This window comes from Nilaparvata lugens, chromosome X, assembly GCF_014356525.2.
Source record: "Nilaparvata lugens isolate BPH chromosome X, ASM1435652v1, whole genome shotgun sequence".
In the NCBI taxonomy this organism is placed as follows: Eukaryota; Metazoa; Arthropoda; class Insecta; order Hemiptera; family Delphacidae; genus Nilaparvata; species Nilaparvata lugens.
The window spans coordinates 53,477,777-53,501,234 of NC_052518.1; the positions used below are offsets into that span (position 1 = coordinate 53,477,777).

At 35.4% G+C, this 23,458-nt stretch overlaps 1 protein-coding gene across 2 annotated transcripts in view; it reads right to left on the minus strand.

The window, feature by feature from the left end:
• The window catches only part of LOC111052862 (serine protease filzig), a 314,546-nt gene that overhangs the window by 131,807 nt on the left and 159,281 nt on the right, over positions 1 to 23,458 (minus strand). The gene's annotated exons all lie outside the window — the stretch shown is intronic.

Genomic DNA, 23,458 nt, shown 5'->3' on the forward strand with positions numbered 1-23,458 from the left:
GGGACACAAGATCCATAAAAAGAGCGGATGTGACTCCTGATCAAATAGCTGACATCTTCCAGGAATATGGTAATATAGATGTACCCCCAAAGCTGAAAGCTCAAATGAAGTGGAAACTACAGAAGGAGCTGAAAAACCGCATGCAACAATCCTTTTTGGCTGAGTTGGTAAGTTCTGAAGAGATTATAGCTGCCATTGGAAAGATGAAAGGCAATAGAGCACCAGGAGTTGATGGAGTTCTGCCTGAGTTTATCAAGAATTTGGGACCAAAAGCTATAACGTGGCTCTCAAAGTATTTTTCTGAAGTAATGGTTAGAGCCGAGCTCCCCAAATCCTGGAAACAAACAAAGGTCACAGCAGTATTAAAGCCAGGAAGTAGGGGTAAAGTGAGAGTACTGAAGAAAAGCTGCCCAAAGCTGGCTCAAAGCTGCCCCAAAGCTGCCCCCAAATCTGCCCCAAAGCTGATTCTTGGTTCTAATCTTGCCCAATCCAATGTAATCTGAACTAACTTAATCTAGCCATACCCCTAATCTCACAATAAATCTCAAATGAAGATCTCCATTCCCACTTTTTTGGAAAAAACTAGATCCAGCTTTTTTTCTATTTCTTGAATAACTAAGAAACCGTTAACTTTACAAAAAATTACAAGAATAACTTTTTCCAGTAAATCCAATCACAAATCCATTGACACTTCATTTGTCAAGATTGAACAAAAAAAAAGGATCTCATGAGAAAACTAGATCCAGCTTTTTTCAATTTCTTTAATAACTAAGAAACCGTTAATTTTACAAAAAAAATTACAAGATTAACTTTTTCCAGAAATCTTATAACAAATCCATCAACACCTCATTTGTCAAGATTGAACAGAAAATAAGGATCTTATGGAAAAAGTAGATTCAATTTCTTGAATAACTTAGAAACCAAGAATAATTTTTTTCAGTAAATCCATTTGTCAAGGGATCCTAACTCAACTTTTTCTGAAACTGAGCAACAAGCACACAGAATCTCTAATGATATTTTTATGTTGAGACCCTTTCTTAAGCAACACAAACCTCAGCAATAAACCTCAGAGGGATGACCCTCTGTCTTTAACCAGCTAAGTTTGAACTACTTGAAAACTCACCTCAGGTTGTATTGAGAAGAAAAAATATATAATAAAAATGTATAAGAAAGAAGTCAAGTCAGATATATTACTCGTTGATCAGAGTGTACATCTTGATGAGAGTATTACCAAATATGAGTATATCACTCACACACCATATATTCAACAGACATTCAATTACAATGATGAAATTCGAATTAGTTTAAAACAAGAAGATATTTATACACTTCCAAGTAGAAGTTTTCTCATAATTGAAGGCGAAATCAAAGTGAAAGATAAGAATGATGTTGAAACCAAGGACTTTTCACTTATCAATAATGGAGTTGCATACCTATTTGATGAAATCAGATATGAATTGGGAGGGGTTGAAGTTGATCGCACACGTAATGTAGGATTGACAACAACCATGAAAAACTATCTATGGCAATCAAAATTCAATGAAAAAAATATGGAGAATGCAGAATGGAAGTTGACTGGATGGAAAAGTTTAGATAAATTCTGCTTTTGCATTCCTTTGGATATGTGGTTAGGTGTAATGGAAGACTATAGAAAAGCTCTATTAAATGTTCGCCAGGAAATTGTTCTATTAAGATCATCATCAGACTTAAATTGTATTGAATCAGAGACAGCAAAATCGGTGAAAATTGATATTACAAAACTATAATGGAAAGTACCCTACATACATGCTTCTGACACTGTTCGTCTTGATCTGCTGAGTTTAACACATAGTGATATACCAATTACTATTCCATTCAGGTCATGGAAATTGCATGAATTTCCACAATTACCTGAAACTACTAATGGACAGTCAAGACAACTTAAAACATAATAAAACCTGGATTCATTATTCTTGGATTTCAAAAGAATAGGAAAAATGTTATAACTGCTAACAGGTCACATTTTGATTTTTTTTTTCTGAACAATGTTAAACTCTATTCGAATGCTCAATCATTCCCCTATGAGAATATTGCTGGTAATAAACATTTATTGTATCACATGTTCTCTGAATTCCAAAATGAATACTATCCTTATAACAGCAGTACATTAATTGAGTATAAAACATTTGATGAATATGCACCATTGGTTGTTATAGACTGTAGTAAGCAAAATGAACTATTGAAATCTGGTGCAATAGACATAAAGTTGACATTGGAAACAACAAATAATTTCTCAGAAAAAACCAGTGCCTACTGTTTAATCCTCTATGATAATGTGTTTGAATATACACCACTGAGTGGAACAGTAAAAAGAGTATTATAAATTTAAAAAAATCTTCTATAAAATAACGAAAAATCTGGTAAAAGAATAGACAATATTCAAATCAAAAGTATTAATCTCCCACACTCTACAAATGTATCAATATTTTACCTTCAGTATCATCCCATTGATTTATCATTAATTTGTAGAATTGTTCTTGTTATCCCACAGAATGATCTCCAACCATTTTCTTCAAATTTAATTTTAAAGCATTTTATATTATTATTTGATTTATCAGATACTTTCAAAGCACAATATATTCAAATACTGACTGTGATGATATAGTGTCAAATTTGCGCCATCTATATGAGCTAAGATTTTTCAAATGAATTTATTTCATTAAAGTTGAATAATATTCTTGGTCTGGGTAACCAAACCTACATTTTTTCTGGGTGTACTCACCTACATCTACAATTTCTTTCTGGGTGTACTCACCAAAACCTAAGATTTTTGCCCTATATTAAATACATTTTTTTCATACCATTCTTTAAAAGAGATTCCAGAAGAAAGTGAGAATTGTTGGATTAAGTTTGGATCATAAATGGATCTACTTCCACTCTTTTTCATTATTGAGATTGATGTTTGGTATGAAAGTTGCAGCTAATGGTATGCATTGTAAAAAATGGAAAAAATTCTGAATCAATTTTTTGATACCAATATTAATATCACTATTATTATCTTCATCATACAAATATCGATCAAATTTATCAACACTCATGATCTATTTTTATAATAAATGTTTAATACAACCTGAGGTGAGTTTTCAAGTAGTTCAAACTTAGCTGGTTAAAGACAGAGGGTCATCCCTCTGAGGTTTAGTGCTGAGGTTTGTGTTGCTCAAGAAAGGGTCTCAACATAAAAATATCATTAGAGATTCTGTGTGCTTGTTGCTCAGTTTCAGAAAAAGTTGAGTTAGGATCCCTTGACAAATGGATTTACTGAAAAAAATTATTCTTGGTTTCTAAGTTATTCAAGAAATTGGATCTACTTTTTCCATAAGATCCTTATTTTCTGTTCAATCTTGACAAATGAGGTGTTGATGGATTTGTTATTGGATTTACTGGAAAAAGTTAATCTTGTAATTTTTTTTGTAAAATTAATGGTTTCTTAGTTATTAAAGAAATTGAAAAAAGCTGGATCTAGTTTTCTTTTTTTTGTTCAATCTTGACAAATGAGGAGTCAATGGATTCGTAATAAGATTTACTGGAAAAAGTTATTCTTGTAATTTTCCTGTAAAGTTAACGGTTCTTAGTTATTCAAGAAATAAAAAAAAGCTGGATCTAGTTTTTTCCAAAAAAATGGGAATGGGAATCTTCATTCGAAATTTATTGTGAGATTAGGGGTATGGCTAGGTTGAGTTAGTTCAGATTACATTGGATTAGGCAAGGTTAGAACCAAGAATCAGCTTTGGGGCAGATTTGGGGGCAGCTTTGGGGCAGCTTTGGGGCAGCTTTGAGCTAGCTTTGGGGCAGCTTTTCTTCAGTACTCTCAATTTACCCCTACTCCAGGAAAAGATCAAAGAGACCCAAGAAGCTATAGACCTATAGCCCTGTTGTCAGTTGTGTACAAACTTTTTGAACGAGTCCTGCTGACAAGAGTCGGGAGCAGAATGGATGAGTGTTTGCCAGAGGAGCAGGCTGGTTTCAGGGAGGGTAGGAGTTGTGAGGAACAAGTATTGGGGCTCACAACTCACATCGAGCATGGGTTTGAGAGAAACCTCAAATCAGGAGCCGTATTTCTGGCCCTCAGTGCAGCATATGACACAGTGTGGAGATCTGGTATCTTCTGAAGTTAGCAAGGATCCTAAAATGAAAGGAAACCGTCAATCTCTTTGGAGCTATATTGAGAGACCGTACATGCAGAGTGTCTCTTTATGGTAAACTTAGCATTATAAGAAGATTACAAAATGGTTTACCTCAAGGATCGGTTCTTTCACCAATTTTGTCCAATGTTTACACTGCAGACCTGCCTGTTACTCAATCACGCAAGTTTATTTATGCCAATGACATTGGGCTTGTTTCTCAAGTACGAAATTTTGAACAGCTCCAAATTGTGTTGAATGAGGATTCAGAAATAATGGCAGAATACATCCAGCAGTGGTTCTTGAAGCCAAAACTGTCTCAACAATATTCCATCTCAGTAACCAGCATGCAAAAAAGACAATTGATCTCAGGCTATGTGGCAAAAGAATATCTCATCAGGAAGCTCCTTGTTACCTAGGAGTCAGACTTGATCGATCCCTCACAAATCGACATCTGCAGGGGTTGAGAAATAAACTGAAGACAAGGCTAAATATCATCAGCAAACTTGCGGGAACAACCTGGGGTTGTGACATGAATGCCCTTCGAACATCAAGTCTTGCACTTCTGTACAGTACAGGGGAGTACTGCTCTTCTGTCTGGGCACGCAGCAGACATGTTGAGAAAATTGATACAGTTTTCAATGAAACTATGAGGAAGATTAGTAGGACATTAAGACCAACAGAGACTGAGTGGTTGCCTGTGCTTAGTAAAATTATGCCTCCACATCTCAGAAGGTTGGAGAAGAAGAACAAGTTTATTTCCCAGTTGCAACACATTCATGAGGATCTCCCAGTTTCTAGAGATATGGCTAACCCTCCACCAAGGCGCCTCAAGTCAAAAAGATACGTGAGACTAGATTAGCAGGGGGAAATAAGAAGTGCGAGGGAGTTATGAAGACTGAGATGGTTGCAGGGAAAGGTCAGGAACAAATGCCTTGTTGATGACCCTAATGTCATTATTCCTGGCACCCAGCTGAGACGTAGAGAGTGGTGTGGCCTTAACCGGTTCAGGACGCAGGTGGGAAGGTGTGCTGAGCTGATGACAGCATGGGATACACCTCTGATCCTTTGTGCCAATGTGGACAACTGCAATCAATGAATCACCTAATATCTGAGTGTCCACAACACTCCTATCATGGAGGGCTGACAGAAGCTCATGATGCTGGAGAAGAGGCATCTCAGTGGCTCCACAACTTACTAGATTCGATTAGTATTTAACATATTAAGTGTAGAATTATGTTTTTTCTAACTTTGGCCTATGAATGCATATGCATATATATATATATATATATATATATATAATATATATATATATATATATATATATATATATATATATACATCAAAACCGGCTCTTCCATTGATAAACATCCAGTATATTTCAACTGATACCACAAAGTGACAGGGGTGCCCAGCCCCCCCAAGGGCAATGGCGTGATCCCCCCCCAATCCAAGTGTAATGCCACCCCCCCAAAGTACCCCAATTCCCAACCCTTCAGTTTTCAACATTAGTCAGTGTATGACAATAAAATTCACATCTTACATTCTAATCTTCTAAATGACATTATTTACCTTTGGTCTTGTGAGGAGTTCTTTCTGTTTTCATAATATTGTAAAAATATATACCATCGTTTCTTATCTCTCTTAAAATAGAAATAAAGTATCTTTATGATATCATTTTTGAGACTAGCAGTGCACCCGTTCTTGTTCGGGAGGACTAGAAAGTACTACATTACATCATGAAAAACTACATGACAAATATTTTAATAGGATATTGAAAGATAAGTAAGGGAGGCTCTGCTTTTTAAATGTTAAGGATACTTATAAGAAGTTGAATAATAATATAATTGATGATTCTTTATTGCAAAAGAATATTGCATAGCAATTTTGGTACCTAAACATTCATACAAATTGGAACGATTTTATTCATACAATATATAATGTCGGCAAGTTTAGGTATTCTAAATCCTATACTATAAAACGAGCAATTTCTGTTCAGATGTTTTGATGATTAAATGTTTAGATGTCTATGTTTGTATTTCACCGGATCTCGAAAACGGCTCTAACGATTCTCACGAAATTTAGAACATAGTAGGTTTATAATATAAAAATTCGATTGCACTAGGTTTCATCCCTGGGGAAACTCGCTAAAGGACATTGAAAGAATTTATCAATTTTAATCCTGATTAATTCCAGTAGAACCAATCAGACAAGCTATCTTCTTGAGATGGTCTTCTGTGATTTGTTTCGTGAAATTAATCAGGATTAAAGTTTAACATGCTTTTGTGAGAGAAATTTTTGCATTCCTCTGAGAATCAATCTCATTCCACTGTGATTAGATAGAACCTTTCTGTATGAACTATGAATATTTATTATAATTTCTTCTTTCGTAATAATTTTTATATGCTTTTGTAGGTACTCCAGAGCGGAGCTCGGTGCCCCGATATTTATCATAAATTGGAACAGGTTGTCACTGATGTTGTGTTGTTGGTAGTATTTACTTTTCAACATTACAGGAGTAAATAACACAAGTCGAACAAAATGTATCTTTAAATGGTTTGGTTTTTGGAATAAAGATATCATCTGAGCAAGTACATATTGTAAATTCTATTTATTAATACCAAATATCGGGGCACCGAGCTTTGCTCGTTATTTATTCATTGATAAACAGAACTCAATTCTTTAAATGATTGGGGGAGGACTAACAGGCACAGCCCAAAACTGTATCTTCCCCGAATTTTGATTTATACACTATAAAATTCATAGTTGGGATATTTCCAAAAAGTAGGATACACTTGAATTTAAGTGGAATTTTTAGTCCAAATATTTGAAAACATAAAACTTCTAATTTGGATTGTTTACATACCAAATAGAATAACAAAATAACACTCACTAATCACTTAGAACTGTAAAATAATGATTAACTTTGAATATCAAGATATATACCATCTCATGTCAACAAATCAGAATACTGTATTTTGATCGAGTCAATTTAAATTTCTAGATTTCTCGCGAGATACGATAAGCTAATTGATTACACAGCTGATCTCCCACACAGGCACACGCATCTTCTGTTATCGACAGACGACGAAATCATCATCTGTTTTTCCAAGGATGAATTATCCTTTTCATGTCCTTCAGGGAGTTGTCTCAGGGATGAGACCTAGTGCAATCGAATTTTGATATCTTAAACCTACTATATTCCGAATTTCGTGAAAATCGTAGGAGCCGTTTCCGAGATCCGTTGAACATAAATAACCATATAACCAGATAGCCAGATATAAAAATAGAAAAATATAAACAGATATACAGAAATTGCTCGCTTAATATAATAGGATAACAACTTACAGTCCAGTCAAATGGTTGTTTTTCAGGAACCAGCCCCGAAAGAATTTTTTTCTATGGTTCTATATGTATTTTGGGGCGCTGAATTCTAATTTGCTGACACGCAAGAGGGCGACTTCACACCCAAAATTTTGGACTTTTTTAAGTTTTCCATTTAATCTCGAGAACCTTGAATTTTTCGAGGAAAAGCATTCTTCATATAACATTGAAGATAATTAAATTTCCAATGAATTGAGTGGTAGCGCAGGACTACTTGGATTTCTTATCTGAAGTGTTCCAAAAGATACACAACTTTAAATGTGCGAGAAATTTGTGATATTTCCCCCATTTTCACAGTCTCGCATATGCAACGGTGCGTATCTTGTGGAACACATCAGATAAACAATCCAAAAAGGAGTCGATGTTGTGATGAATTTTCTCCTCTTTTCACTCCCATAAATTATACTCCTGTTCCCAATACCGTTAACAAGTTAGGCTACAGCCAATTGAATGATTATCTTTATTTTCTAATTTTTCTTGAGATTTTACTGTTATTAAAGAGTCTCTAAAATGAGTACAATACATGATAGAAACTTGCGATTGGTCTCAAACGAGAGAAAATTCCATGCTCTATAAGCTGAGTTGCCTTAAATTGATCTTGCATTATTGTTCATATCGAAAAACTGTCGAGACTGAGAAAATGAGAAAAATATCGCAAATTTCTTGATTTTTGAAACAAACGTATCTTACTTCACGATTATATTTTTACAAAAATCATTCACCTCCCATAAAAGAGGAGATTCTTTTCTTCAAATCAAGACCAAGTATCATTTTGAGTTACCGAGACACACAGTTTTGAATATAGAAATCGGTCATTTTTCTATGCATTGAAATATGGGCTGAAATACACTAAAGGAGGAATTTCCTATTTTTTTAACACATTTTAGTGACATGATACATGATTTTTAACCGCCTTGACGTGCTGATATGAACTATTCAGTCAAAAGTCATAAGTGATTAAAGTTTTGATCCTGGACGTATCCTTATGTGTGCCCACCACTAGGAAATACTGAAATCTAACAAGTGATTCTCATAGAACATAACCCTCGTGAGGTGATTTCAGCCGAAATGTTTTCCTTTTTTGTTAGGAAGGCCATGAAAAGGTATTATAATGAAAATTTGAATTTTGGCTGTAGGACATGATTTTTTATATTTGGGTGTATTCCCGATCCCACCGCTACTAAATTCAAAAATACCTAAGGAATTCTGTTCAGAGTTAATATTGTTAATTTACGTGATGTGTGGATTTCTATCATTACTAGAAAAAGATCCTAGTTGTATAGGGTAGAAGTGGTGGGTTTGCATAATTTTGGAAATACTCATTTTTTTTGAAAACTCTTAGCTCCGGAATCAAAAATCGTGCGCGACCACTCAACTTATTGAAAATTTTATTATGTTTTATATTTTAGAGAATGCTTTTTTTCGAAAAGTTCTCAAGATTAAATGGAAAACTTGAAAAAAGTCCGAAATTTTGGGTTTTTTTGGGAGTGAAGCCGCCCTCTGGCGTGTCAGCAAATTTCAGATTAGAATTCAGCGCCCCAAAATACATAAAATACGAAAAATTCTTTCAGGCTGTTTCCTGAAAAACGACTATTTGACTGGACTATTATACAAAACAGAAAAAAGTAATGAAGCATTACACTAATTACTTGATTACTGTGTGGTAAATAGGGTGTAAATTTGAAAGATTGAAATTGGCTTCATTTGATATTTTTCACAAATTTTTGACAAGAGAAGTTTTTTCTTCTTTCAAATTCACTAGAGTTTGCGATGTTGTTTATAATTGCATTCCCATTTCAGAGACATTAATATCATCATGAAACGCCTTCGAGATTAAAATAATTATTAGATGTACATTACAATTCAACTTATCATTGTGCTTTTAAGAAAAGTAGGTTGCAACAGCAAGGAAACTCAAACAAAGGATCATTGAAAATTAATCAAGCAAAGGAAATTAGAATAATAGTGGATGTTGAAGTTATAATTTATTTTTGTCGAAGATTTACCTTCAAACTCATAGGCTTAGAATTACTAAAATTCCTGCATACAAAATATTATCAATTGTATTTTTTATGCTTTATATTGAGTTACACGTAGTGAAATATAACATTGTGAAGGTGAGAAAAAGTATTAAAATTAACTACATTAGGATAATATCTCTATTTAATACCTTGATTTTTTAGCCATGATTCAAAATGTTTACATAAAATATAAAAAAATCATGCCCCCCCCAAAAATGTTGATGGCGCAAATTGCGCCATGCCCCCCCCCCCCCACCACTTGTGGGCACCCCTGCAAAGTGAACTAACTAAAGTGTCCCAGCTATGTGAAAGCATTGCAACAATCAATTGATCAAACAAATTATGGGAAATGAAGAATTGAATTTCTAGCTTAAAATCATCAAAGGAATTTACAGCATCAAAATATAAAAATAGATATTCAAGATTTCCTCATCATCATCCACTGCTCTACAATCCAAAACGGATCTTTGCCTCCTCCAGCAATCGCCTCCATTCTACTCAGTCCATGGCAGCTCGTCTCCAATTTCTTACACCAAGCCTCCTTGCATCTTCAGTGACTGAGTCCATCCATCTCAGTCTTGGTCGACCAGGGCGTCTTCTTCCTTCCATGTTGTAATTCATGATTATTTTAGCCGGATATGAGTCATCAGCTCTTTCAACATGGCCTGCCCACCTGAGTCTCCCTACTCTGATAATAGCCAGTGCATTGGTGTGGTCTTACATATCATACAGATCCCTATTCTTTCTTCTGTGCCACACTCCATCAATTTGCACACCACCAAAAATTCGGCGTAGAATCTTTCGTTCGAAAATGTTGATCATATTCTCATCCTGTTTTGTTAGGGTCCATGCCTCACTGGCATAGGTCAGCACAGGCAGAATCAGTGTGCGGTAGATTCTTATCTTTGTCTCTCGGCTCAAATTTCTTGATCTGAAGTGTTTGGCTAAACCGAAGTATGTCCTATTTGCAAGTAGGATTCTTCGCCTGATCTCATGTGCTGTTTCATTTTTTGAGTTTACTGAAGACCCAAGGTAGACGAACTCATCAACCACCTCCAAACCACAATTAGCTATCAGGTCAGACTGAGCAGCATTCAATCTATGAGCATTGGACCTTGATGAGACCATTATCTTTGTTTTCTGCTTGTTTATAATCAGTCCCATACTATTTGCTGCCTCTCTCATGCCATTATATGCCTCCATCATATAGGGGACTGATCTGGCTGCAATGTCAATGTCATCAGCATAAGCCAGTAGTTGAATTGTCTTATTGAGCAGGATTCCTCTGATGTCAATTTTGGAGTCTCGTTTCACTTTCTCCAATGCCACATTGAAAAGCAGACATGCTAAAGATTTCCTATCATCTATCAAAAGAACAGAATTAATAAAACAAACAGCGAAAAGTAGGACGTATTTGATTTTCAGCTTTGGTCAATATACAGATTTTAATCTATCATTAGCTCGCTGGAATAAAAATAGTTTACACAATTCAGAAGGTCTTGCACATTCAATCAAGGAGAAAACGCTGAGTCAAGATGAATGCAATAGCTTACCTACTGTTTATTTACGGAACCTAAATAATAGCTCAATTCGCTTCCATGTTATTAAAAATTCATTGACAATGATATTAGCACAAAATAATAACATTGAGGCTCAATTAGGTCTCCGTGTCCTCTTCACGGTAATACACAAATTATTACTAATACTGGTAATAGACAAATATGCATCGATAAATAAATACAAAATTACGATTGGAATAGATTCGTTTGATATTGACTCCGAATTTACATAGGTGCTAGGCTTTCAAGTTTAGTAATTAAAACTAGAAGCCTGAATTACGTATTCTATTACAGAGGAATGAACAATCTACATTTTTTGGATATACCACATGAGAATGATGGCTCTGAAGATTGTCCAAAAGAATACCTACCGTATGATTCTATTCTCTATGCTTATTTGAACAGTATGATGGAACTCAGGAAATTTATTCAACAGTATGATGCTCTGAATGCGGATTTATATAAAGGCTTACTATCATCACTCAGTAGTAATATCTCTTCTTCAGCAACATGTATTCAAGAGATGAGGCGAAACGAAATGAACATTTACTACAATCGACTAAAGACTTGCCTGTGGCCGACACCCACTACATATCGAATGGGCTTCTGTTTGAAAAATGAAGGAAAATACGTACCCTATGATGAAACAACAAAGTCATTCTTAACTAAGGTAAAGTATATTCTAGTCAGTAGAGACACCCAAATCGTGCTGAATACTGAGCTACTGAATAATAATCTAAAAGTTGACATCACAAACTGTTGGATGCCAAAAATAAATTGGTTGGATGGAGTACCAGGGTGTGGTGAAACTCACTATATTATTCAGCTACATACACCAGGTAGAGATCTCATTTTGTGTCAGACAAGAGCTGGAATAAATGAAATTAGACAAAAGGTGAATAGAATTCACATAAATAAATATGAAAGAATAATTAAACAGGATTATAGAACAGTTTCTTTTTTATTATAAACAGATCAAAAATCAGTAAAAACGTGTATTCATAGATGAAGCAGTAGGCCTATTAATGCATGCAGGTTTCGTGAGATTTGTCTCAACTCTCTCTGGTGCTTCAGAGTTTATTCTGCTAGGAGATTCAAACCAAATACCTTACATAGAGAGGAGTAGATTAACAGCTAAATGGTCACACATTTAATCTCTCTGTGAGAAGAGAATCCATCAAACAGTAACTAAGAGATGTCTAATAGACGTCTGCTACATTTTTTTCAGCTACTACCAGGACATTAGGACAAAGAATGAGGTCCTGTTCTCCGTCAGACCTTCAACAACAAATGGAGAAATTGGACCACTTGAACCCAACACTCTGATCCTTACATCCACTCAGCTCGAGAAGAAAACAGTGCTACAAGAGATGCAATCAAAACTTCATCCTTCAATTAATGTACATACAATTCATGAAGCACAGGGCTTAACTCACAAGAATGTAGTTCTGATAAAAAACAATAGAAATCAACTTGGAATATATAACAGCACACAACATGTAATAGTAGCAATGAGCAGATACACACAAACCTTCAGATATATCACAACAGGGCAAGAAGAGTTAGTGCTGACCCTAATTTTGGCGGGCGAAGCCCGCCTCCCAGCCGGAGCTTTGAGGCTGCTAACCCAACTTCTGAGGGTGCAGGGGGCGAAGCCCCCTCCCGAGCGCGAAACGCGTGTTTGCAATTTATTATTTTTTCAATTCCTGTTTTGTTATGTGGATAATAATAGAATGAATATTTTCATTTGATTATTTCACGAAGTTTGGACATACATGTTCACTTTACCACTTAACCACATAATAATGATCTCGTTATCTCCAAATTTTTTCAATTGAAGAGGTTAGAATACAAGGGGTCCAAATGACATATTGTTAGTTTCGAGAAAATTGAGCCTGAAGCTTACTTACATTAATTAATTATTCATTCATGAAATGAATATAAAAATGATATTCACCTATTCCTATAACTATTCAGTATACTTATCCTTTCTCAATTATCTGCTAAATAGTGATAAGAAGTATCACTTGTACCCCTTGTTTACCAAACAAAACTCTATTGTCTAGCTACAAATAAATCTATCAAATTAACCAGCAATTGAACAATGATTAATTACCTCATTGCTATATTATCTGATTCGCTAATTGGTTCTTGAGGTATCTTTTGCTTGGTGACATGGCCTTATCAAGGTTAAATTCAATTTAGTGGATACGAGCAACAGTTGAACTGTGAACAAGGGATCCAAGTCACTTGGACCCCTTGTTTAATCAAATAAACAGCTGTTTGAAAATGTAATCTGAAAATTTTACACCAGATGTCGGCACTGATTAGACTTACGCTTATACCTCTTGTATACTAGATTTTTACCACTTTCAGCTATCGATTACTGTAGCTAACTCAAAAAAATGAAAAATGTCACTTGGACCCCTTGTATTCTGACCCCCTCAATTTCGAGTTAAGACTGTCATTTTGTTCTGTCGAATCCTTATGGTGTATGGTATAAGGACCTTAAGTTTAAAATTTAAAGTCAATCGGTTAATTAGGAATGGAGTTATGGTGTTACATACATACACACACATACACACACACACACACACACACACACACACACACACACACACACACACACACACACACACACACACACACACACACACACACACACACACACACACACACACACACATACACACTCACACAAAAACACACATTTTTTTTTGGAGAGCAATACTTTCCTCACCTATGGTAATAGGGCAAGGGAAGTAAAACCAGAAATTAACGACTAAAAAATGAGTAACTCCAGGGTGATAAGATCCATCAGGGAACGAGACAAAATTTGCATATAAAATTGAACAGTCAACCCTCTAATGTGCAACTGAAAATACTTATTAAATCTATAGAAATATGTTGAATAAGCTTATTAAAAAACTGAACTTGATTATTTTAGAACTAAAATATCAAAACTCCAAAGGTAATAGTAAAAAGACAAGGTTCTGCATAGATGAGATTTCAGAGATGAAACGTAAGTTTAAACAGTCGGAAATTGACCCCGCTATTATAAATAAATATTTTTCAGAAGTAGCAAGAAATTATGCAGAGAAAATACAGGATAGGTCCACTCAGAATTTGCTTAACTCACAGTACTCACCTTGTTCAGCGGCGAACACTCCGAATTCATTCTTTTTGCACCTATCGAGTTATGATGAGGTATTACTTTGTATTAAAAACTTGAAAAGTAATGCCTCTCCGGGGATGTATGGAATAGGCAACATATGCTTGAGGAATATTGCTGAGTACATAGCTAAGACCTTGTCCATGTTATCCAATAAGTGTTTCGAATTTGGCCATTTTCCATCTCATTTTGAAATTGCAAAAAAAAAATTCCACTTTATAAATCTGGTGGCAGGAAGGCGCCCGAGAATTACCGCCCCATCAGTCTTATCAGCAATCTATCAAACATTTTTGAGAAGATAATTAAAAAACGTACGTTGGTATACCTTGAAAAATATAAATTTATAGCTGCTAACCAATACGGTTTACAAGAGGGAAAATCCACCGAGGACGAAATGAATGGTGAGAGTTATAGCTCAAAACTTCCAAAACAGTAAAAAAACCCTGGCAGTTTTTCTAGATCTGGCTAAGGCCTATGATACCATTTCTCATAATGTCCTTCTGCAAAACTGGAGAGAATAGGTTTCCGGGAAAATGTGTTAAATTTATTTCAAAGTTACTTGCATAAAAGAGTACAGATCCTTGAAACCAACAAGTGACATTGTCTGAATATGGCCTACCTCAGGGTACAGTTCTCTCACCGATATTATTTTTAGTCTATATCAATGAACTCTTGACAATCCACATAGATGGATGTCATGCAATCTCCTTTGCAGATGATACGGCCTTGATTCTTACTGGATTCAGCTGGAAAGAGACTAAGCGATGCCTGAGTCTGGTCTGACCAAAATGAAGTCATGGCTTGATCATCATACGCTGACGCTTGATGTGAAAAAAGTGTATACATGCTTTTCTCTTCATCAGAAAGGGCTATCCCTACTGATACATTTCGAATTGGCATAAAAATCCACTACTCAGAATGCACTCATCATAACAATTATAGAGAGTGGGTAAGCTTGCGGAAGAGAGATGGAGGCTGTGATTGCCAAACACTGGAGAGAGTGAGAGAGACAAAATACCTTGGAGTCATGTTGGATTCACAACTCAAATGGAATGCTCCCATAAATAATACTTGTAAAAAATGAAACATTTGATACATAAATTTCATAGATTAAACGGTCTGGGTGATTTACATATCCTGTTGTTAATATACTAATATACTACTCTTATGCCCAATCAGTTTGCAATATGGTATTAGGGTATGGGGTGGAGCATTAGACACACATTTCAATGAAATATATCTTATTCAAAAGCCCATAATAAAAGCAGCATTTGGCCGACCTAGACGATACCATACACATTTCCTTTTCCTTGAATTTCCAATGTTAACAGATAGACAGCTACTTGTTGAGAATATAATGCTATATATAATTGAAAATAGAAATCAATTTACACCACAAATTAGAACTCACGATTTCCGTATGCAGGGTAATTTCCAAATCTATAAAACAGACATGACTGTATGCCGGAGACAATTCCCTTACATAAGAAACAGGCTGATTAACCTTATACCAGATAATTTTATAGCAAAAAATAGTATTAAAAAGATAGCAGAATGTATAAAATCAGTGAATATCTCGCAATTCATTCACACATAATGCACTAGTAATTGCCACCTTTACTTAATTATCCACAAATATATTTCATATATTTATTTTCTCAGGTTCATTATCTGTCTTATATTCTATTTTTTTCTTCTAACCACAAATATAATAATTATTCTAATCCTCTTGACCACATAATGGAATTCATCATTCGGTAATAATACTTATACAAAGTGGGTGAAAAGTCCGAGAACGACTTCATACAAAAAGGTAATTTAATAGTGGGTGTGATTGGGGATCCCAATCAAATTAAAAATACTACTTTACTATGACTTTAAAAATCTGGTCCGCCATCTTGGATCCGCCATATTGAATGCAATTTTATTTTTTCAAATAGGAAGGTGGTCATGCGATACATGATTCCGATATGGAATTTCAAGAAAAAAATGAATGGCGAGAACTGCACATCGATATCTCAAACCGTTTCGAAGATGGTATTGATTAAAAATGTGAATATCTACGAAACAGTTTGAGATACCGATTTGCAGTTTTCGCCATTCATTTTTTCTTTTCAGTATTGCTCTAGAACTCGTAGAGAACGGACGTATAGTGGAGTAGTAATAGTGTAGTGTAGAAGTAGTGAGTCAGCAGTTTGTTCGCGATTAAAAGTGGAACAAAAATATTGCATCGAGTATCGGTCGTCAACCGCGATATTTTATGCAAGCAAAGCGACCTGCTTTTCGCGGCGGTAATATAGCTCCGTTCGCGTTTCCGTATGCGTGAGTGTTGATTACGGGTGCTGTTTGAAATGTATGGTAGCGAAATCGCACTATGTCCGACTTAGTGAAGCCACCACGTTTTCCTGCATCAGAGCAAGAAGAAAAGGAAGTCACTAAGGAGAGCATGGACACCAACAACATGGAAAATACACCAGAAATCCAGTGTTCACCGGATCAATACATAAAAGCAAATAAACTCAAATCTTCAGCCGAGCAGGTACTTTTCATCGCCTGGAAGGAATCTGATGAGAAGAGGAAGGAGCTGGAGAGAAGCAACGCCGAACTCTTGCATAAAATGCAGGATTTGGGAAGAAGATTTTTCAATATTGAGAAAAAGATATCCAACAGGCAGCATAGTGTAATTCCCCACAAATCAGAAAAAGAACCACTGGAAATGATTACCCTGCGGAAATCAGAGAATTGATTGTTGAAAAACGAAGAGCTAGAAGGAGATGGCAGCAATCACGTTCCCCCCAGGACAAAAGAGTTTTGAACAATCTAACTCAAGAACTAAGGAGAGAGATTCAATGTATCAAGGATGAATCAATTAATAGTTACTTGAGAAACTTGACAGCAGAGTCCAGTACGGACTACTCACTCTGGAAGGCAGCTAAAAAAATAGAACGAACCATTCAATAATCTCCTCCTCTCAGAAAGCAGGACAGATAATGGGCAAGGAGTAGTGATGAAAAGGCACAGACATTTGCGGATCATCTTGTAAACGTTTTCCCATCAATCAACTCAGGTGAAGAGGAAACTTTAGAAGCGGATGAGAATATCTTACAGCCGAATCAAGAGATAATGCGTGTCACAGTAGAAGAAGTGAAAAGAGAAATAAGAAATCTGAATAACAAAAAGCCCCTGGATTTGACATGATAACCGGCTTAGTCCTCAAACACCTACCAAGGAAAGCAATAGTGAAATTAACAAACATTTTGAATGCTTCTTTCAGACTAAAATTCGTACCAGGAATATGGAAAGTAGCAGAGGTTATAATGCTACTGAAGCCAGGTAAAGAGCCACATGAAGTATCATCATATAGGCCAATATCATTGTTACCGGTCCTATCCAAGTTGTTTGAAAGGATTTTACTCAGTAGGCTAAAACCAATAATTGAGAGACAGCACATAATTCCAAATCACCAATTTGGCTTCAGAGCGAAACACTCAACAATAGATCAAGTGCATCGGATTATAAATGTAATAGAGAAGTGCTTAGAAGAGAAAAAAGTTTTTTCAGCAGCTTTCCTTGATATAGGGCGAGCTTTTGATAAAGTATGGCACGAAGGTCTCATTTTCAAGCTCAAAAAAGTGCTACCAGAGCAATATACAGATATATTACAATCCTATCTCACTGACAGATACTTTAGGGTCAGGCATGAAAGTTCATATTCTGATCTGAAGGAAATTAAAGCAGGAGTTCCTCAAGGCAGTGTTCTGGGACCAGTTCTTTATCTACTCTATACCAGCGATATTCCCAGCCTTGATGAGATTATTAGAGCAACATTTGCAGACGACATAGCCATATTATCAGTAGACAGTAATATTCATATTGCAACAGAGAAACTACAGAGATCCATCAACAAAATTCAAGATTGGACTAGAAAGTGAAGAATGAAATTGAATGAAACAAAGTCGATTCACATCAATTTTACCAATAAGAACGACCTGCCCATACCAATAACTATCAACAACCAAGTTGTACCATATGCTAATGATGCCAAGTATCCAGGTATGACCTTGGACGCAAAGCTTCGCTGGGAGGCCCATGTCAAGAAGAAGAGAGAAGAGCTTGGAATCAAATATAAGAAGCTGTATTGGCTGATCGGAAGAAACTCCATCCTTTCAATCCGAAAAAAACTACTTCTGTACAAACAGAAGCCAGTATGACGTAAAGCCAGTATGGACGTATGGTATACAACTTTGGGGGTGTACCAAAGACAGCAACATCAATGTCATACAACGTTTTCAAAACAAAGTGCTAAGGAACATTGTGGATGCTCCTTGGTATGTCAGGAACAGCGATCTTCATAGAGACCTGCACGTCGACCTGGTGTCCACCGAGATCCAGAGGCATGCGGAGAGGCACGAGGGGCGACTGCATCAAAATGACAACGTCGAGGCGATCCAGCTGCTAGACAATGGAGGGTTGGTGCGGAGGCTCAAAAGGAGGAAACCGTTTGAACTAGTGTAGTGCTTGTTCAAGTAGTGTCCAGTGAAATAGCAGAGCAGTGATTGAGTGAATCTAGCTTCTATAGTGCAGTCAATAAGTGTACATATTAATTAAACAATAGCAGTAAGAGTTCCTAATGAGTAATTCACTGTTCAATTTTTCAACTAGTAATTTAGGATAGAAAAAATTAGCTCATTAGTCTTTAGACTAGATGGCTATAGTATTAACCAATAGAAAAAAAAAAGAAATTTTTCTTGAAATTCCGTATCGAAATCATGTATCCCATGACCACCTTCCTATTTAAAAAAAAAATTGCATTCAATATGTTGGATCCAAGATGGCGGACCAGATTTTTAAAGTAATAGTCTGTACATTTTAATGCTTCAAATTACACTTTTCCTTTTTATTCATACTATGTTTATTTATATTTCCAATCATATGTATATTCATTCTTGTTTAATCTATTCACTTCTTCATTCAAATCTTTATATTGAAGATAAATACTATACTGATTTTCAATTCCTGATATGCCACCTAGTCATTAATATAAAATTTTGTATATTATATCCTATCAATTATGATGGAGGATGAAAATATATGTGTTCTATTGAGCTCTGTTGATGAAGTTAATGATTCACATATTTCATCAAGTCATAATTTTACGATCCTTCATCAAAACATTCAAGGGATTAGCAGCAATTTTGATAAGTTTGTTACATATATTAACTGCTGGAAAGTGAGGCCAGCGATAATAGCACTGACTGAGGTGTGGTTGGATACAGATGAGCAGGTGTCACAGTATTTTATTGATGGCTATGAATCATGTTCAAGTGTTTCTTCTTTCACGAGAGCCACTGGCTTGGTTGTTTATTATTCCACTGAATTAGTTGGTTTCAACTGCAGTGTGACGGAATGTAGGGTGGAGGGTGCGGATATTCTTTATCTTCATTGCACCTTATCAAACTACAAATTCAATCTCATTGTGCTTTATCGATGGCATGGCTTTGAATGCGATAGATTTCTTACTAGTCTTGATTCTATTTTAAACGTTCCTTCTGCCTGTGACACTGTTATAATAGATGACGTCAATATCAACATTTTGGGGTCTGGTGATAACAAAGTTGATGATTATTTAGAAATACTTAGCTATTACGGCTTCGAATCAATAATAGATATACCTACCAGAGTGACTGAGACCACATCATCCTGCATTGATCACGTATTTATCAGATCTCGAAATTTTTCTCATTTTGTAAAATGCGCAGTTATTGAGGATTTAATTGGCGATCATAGAGCTGTTTCATTGACAATTCGAGCTAACTTAGAGAATAACTTAAGGAACTCTTGTCAAGATAAATATAAAATAGATTTTGATAAACTGAATAATTTCCTGCTGTCCCATGATTGGGGTGATGTTTTATTCAGTAATGATGTCAACTATAAATTTGATAAATTTCTTGAAGTCTTTGAAAATTACATTGCGTGTTCAAAAGTGAGATTCGAATCTCAAATAAATTCAACAAATTTAAAGAAGCTTAAACCATGGATAACTGATGGTCTATGTGCAGCAATCCACTCGCGCGATAAATTATTTAAAAAAATGAAAGCTAACCCAGAAAACCTAAGGATAAAAAATAATTTAAAAACTTATTCTAGAAAAATAAAAAATTGGATTAAAATTCAAAAACAAAAGTATTATTCTACATTAGATCAAATGCCCCCTCGGAAAAAATGGCTAGTTCTAAATAAACTGTGTGGAAATCCGAGAAAATCTAGATCTCATGATGAATTGAAAATAGAACACAGGAATGAAATTGTAACGGATCCAAAAACAATAGCAAATCTATTTAATGATTTTTTTGTTAACATTGGCAGAGACGTTTTAGCTACTTCTTATGGTGCAGCTGATAATGAAAATGACTATCATAACACCTTCAAGGAAAGAAACCATCAAGCATCTATGTTTTTTGAAGCTGTCACCTATGATGAACTGTCAATTTACATAAAACAATTAAAAAATGGTACTTCTTCTGGAGATGATCTTATATCTTCTAGAATTTTGAAGGAGGTTGCTCTGACCATTGTTCCCATTCTAGTTGATATTTTCAATTGCAGTCTATCTACAGGAATATTTCCTTCTGGGATGAAGCTAGCAAGAGTGGTGCCAATCTACAAATCCGGTTCTAGATTTAAGTTGAACAATTATAGACCTATATCTCTGCTGTCTGTCTTCTCAAAGATATTGGAAAAGATAGTGAAAAGAAGACTTCTCAATTTCCTCAACTCATATAACTTTTTCTATAATAAACAGTTTGGCTTTCGTGAACGCATGAATACTGAAATGGCTCTTGAAAGATTCATGTCGGTTGTTTTCTGTGGCTTCAACTTCAGGCCAGCGCGCTGTGTTGCAGGACTGTTTTTGGACATCAGAAAGGCATTTGACACGGTTAACCATTCAATCTTGTTGAATAAATTATCTAAGGCTGGTATCAGGGGCATGGTTCTGGATTGGTTCTCTTCATATTTGAAGGACAGGCAGCAATATGTATCTATTGGGAGAGTGAAGAGTGAGGTTCAGGGAGTGGACTGTGGTGTACCACAGGGTTCCGTCCTTGGACCAATCTTGTTTCTCATCTTTATAAATGATCTCTATTCGTGTGAGTTCAATGGTATGCCTGTGTCCTTTGCAGATGACACTGCCTTGGCATATTGTGGACTGGATGGCCCCAACTTAGAGAGAATGATGCAGGATGATTTGGATAAGCTATTGCTTTGGTTCAGGCACAATAGAATACAGCTCAATCTTACAAAAACAAAATATATATTGTTCACATTAACAACACCATGGACACTGCCTTCTGCACTGAAGTTTCATGGTGCCTGTGATCGGAATGACTGTGACTGTGAGGTCGTTGGTCAGACCAATGCCATTAAATATTTAGGTGTGATTGTTGATGAAAAGCTTAACTGGTCTCAGCATATATCTATCATAAAAAACTATCTGTTACTCGTCCTGCGAAAATTCTATTTCTTGAATAAATTTCTCCCTTTAAATGTTCTTAGGCAGTTATATTTTGCATTTGTTGATCCAAAAATAAGCTAGGGTATTAATTGTTGGGGCTCCACCTATATTTGTCACTTGAAACCATTGATAACGGTGCAGAAATCGATAGTCCGTGTTATAAATAGAAAGGGTAGATATGAACATTCTTTTCCTCTATTTCAGTGCCTGGGATGTTTGCCTCTTAGATATATGTATGTGTTTAAGGTCCTGTATATGTTCTTTGTAATGTCTGGAAACGGTGGTCATACGTTGCTCAGGGATGTTCCCAGCTATCAAACTAGGAGAGTGACAGCTGATTTACTGAGACTTCCCAAATCGTATACCACTTGTTTCCAGAAATCGTTTGTATTTCTTGGCCCCAAGTTTTTTAATAACATCCCAATTGAAATCAAGAGGCTTCAAAATCAACTTGTTTTCAAAAAAAGAATTCTTAGATGGCTCAGAGGTCTTATGCCTGACCATTTAGAATCCTTATTCAATGTTATTTCGTAGTTAAAATGTAATTTTGGTGGCTGGCAATAAGCATTAGTAAGATGAGCTGTTTTTGGAAAGTGTGCAAGGTGTGTGAATGTGAGAGTGAATGGTTGCTAGTCTTTTCTTTCTCTTTTCTTTTTCTTTCTCCTTTTATTCATGCATTTAAAATTAGTTGAAGTGATATTCATTCCTGCTTGCAAACGTGGAGTATTGTATACTTCCAGCAGGTAGTATTTTTTATTCCGATTCACAAATTTACCGTATATCTGATAAAACATACCAGTATTTATTTTATTAATCTTCCATTAATTATTTTTTATCTTACTGAGCTGAGTGTTTTGTTTTTCTTATTGATTCTGAATGTGAATATTGTGAGTTTGAATAAATAAAATTTGAATTTGAATTTGAAAAAATTTGAATATCGATACTCGCTGCCAGCACTCAATCTTCGGTTTTGCAGGCAGAGCCAAACATGTTATTCTGTTTTGACAAACAGTATATCAAATTAGATCAAATTTACACAAATAACAATGGAAAAAAAATTGGTACCTACTAATTCAGTATTGAGATAATAAACATAGGATTTTTTTCTATTCTTATTCTACGCTAGAACTCAGGTATCCAGGTTGTGTAAAAGAGGACGAATATCTTTAAGAATCTAGATACATCTTATTCTCTTTTTATACACCATGACCTACCCTACTCAAACTCATTGATCCTGACATTATTGGGACTACATGAACCAGTTGTACAGAAGCCTTTGGAATTATGATCATAATCGAATGCCACAAGAACCTATCATCAAAGAAGCCTTTTTTTGAAAAGAAAGCTTCTCTGATTAATTGTGGTATTTAATCATTCAATTATTCCGTGGTATTCAATCATGATTACAATTGAACAGGCTTTTATGCAACCGAGTAATAGATCTTCCTTTCTGTAATTTAATATTTATAATTTTCAACTTCCTGGTTTAGTTTATCTCATCTCACTCAAAGTATTCTGTTAATCTTTATGAATCCCAGAAGCCTTTCGAATGTATTTCGAATAACTTTTTGGATGTTCTCAGGTAGTACTGAGTGATTTGGGAATTTTAATTCCACAGAATCTGCATTTTTATCTGTCCTAGTTTA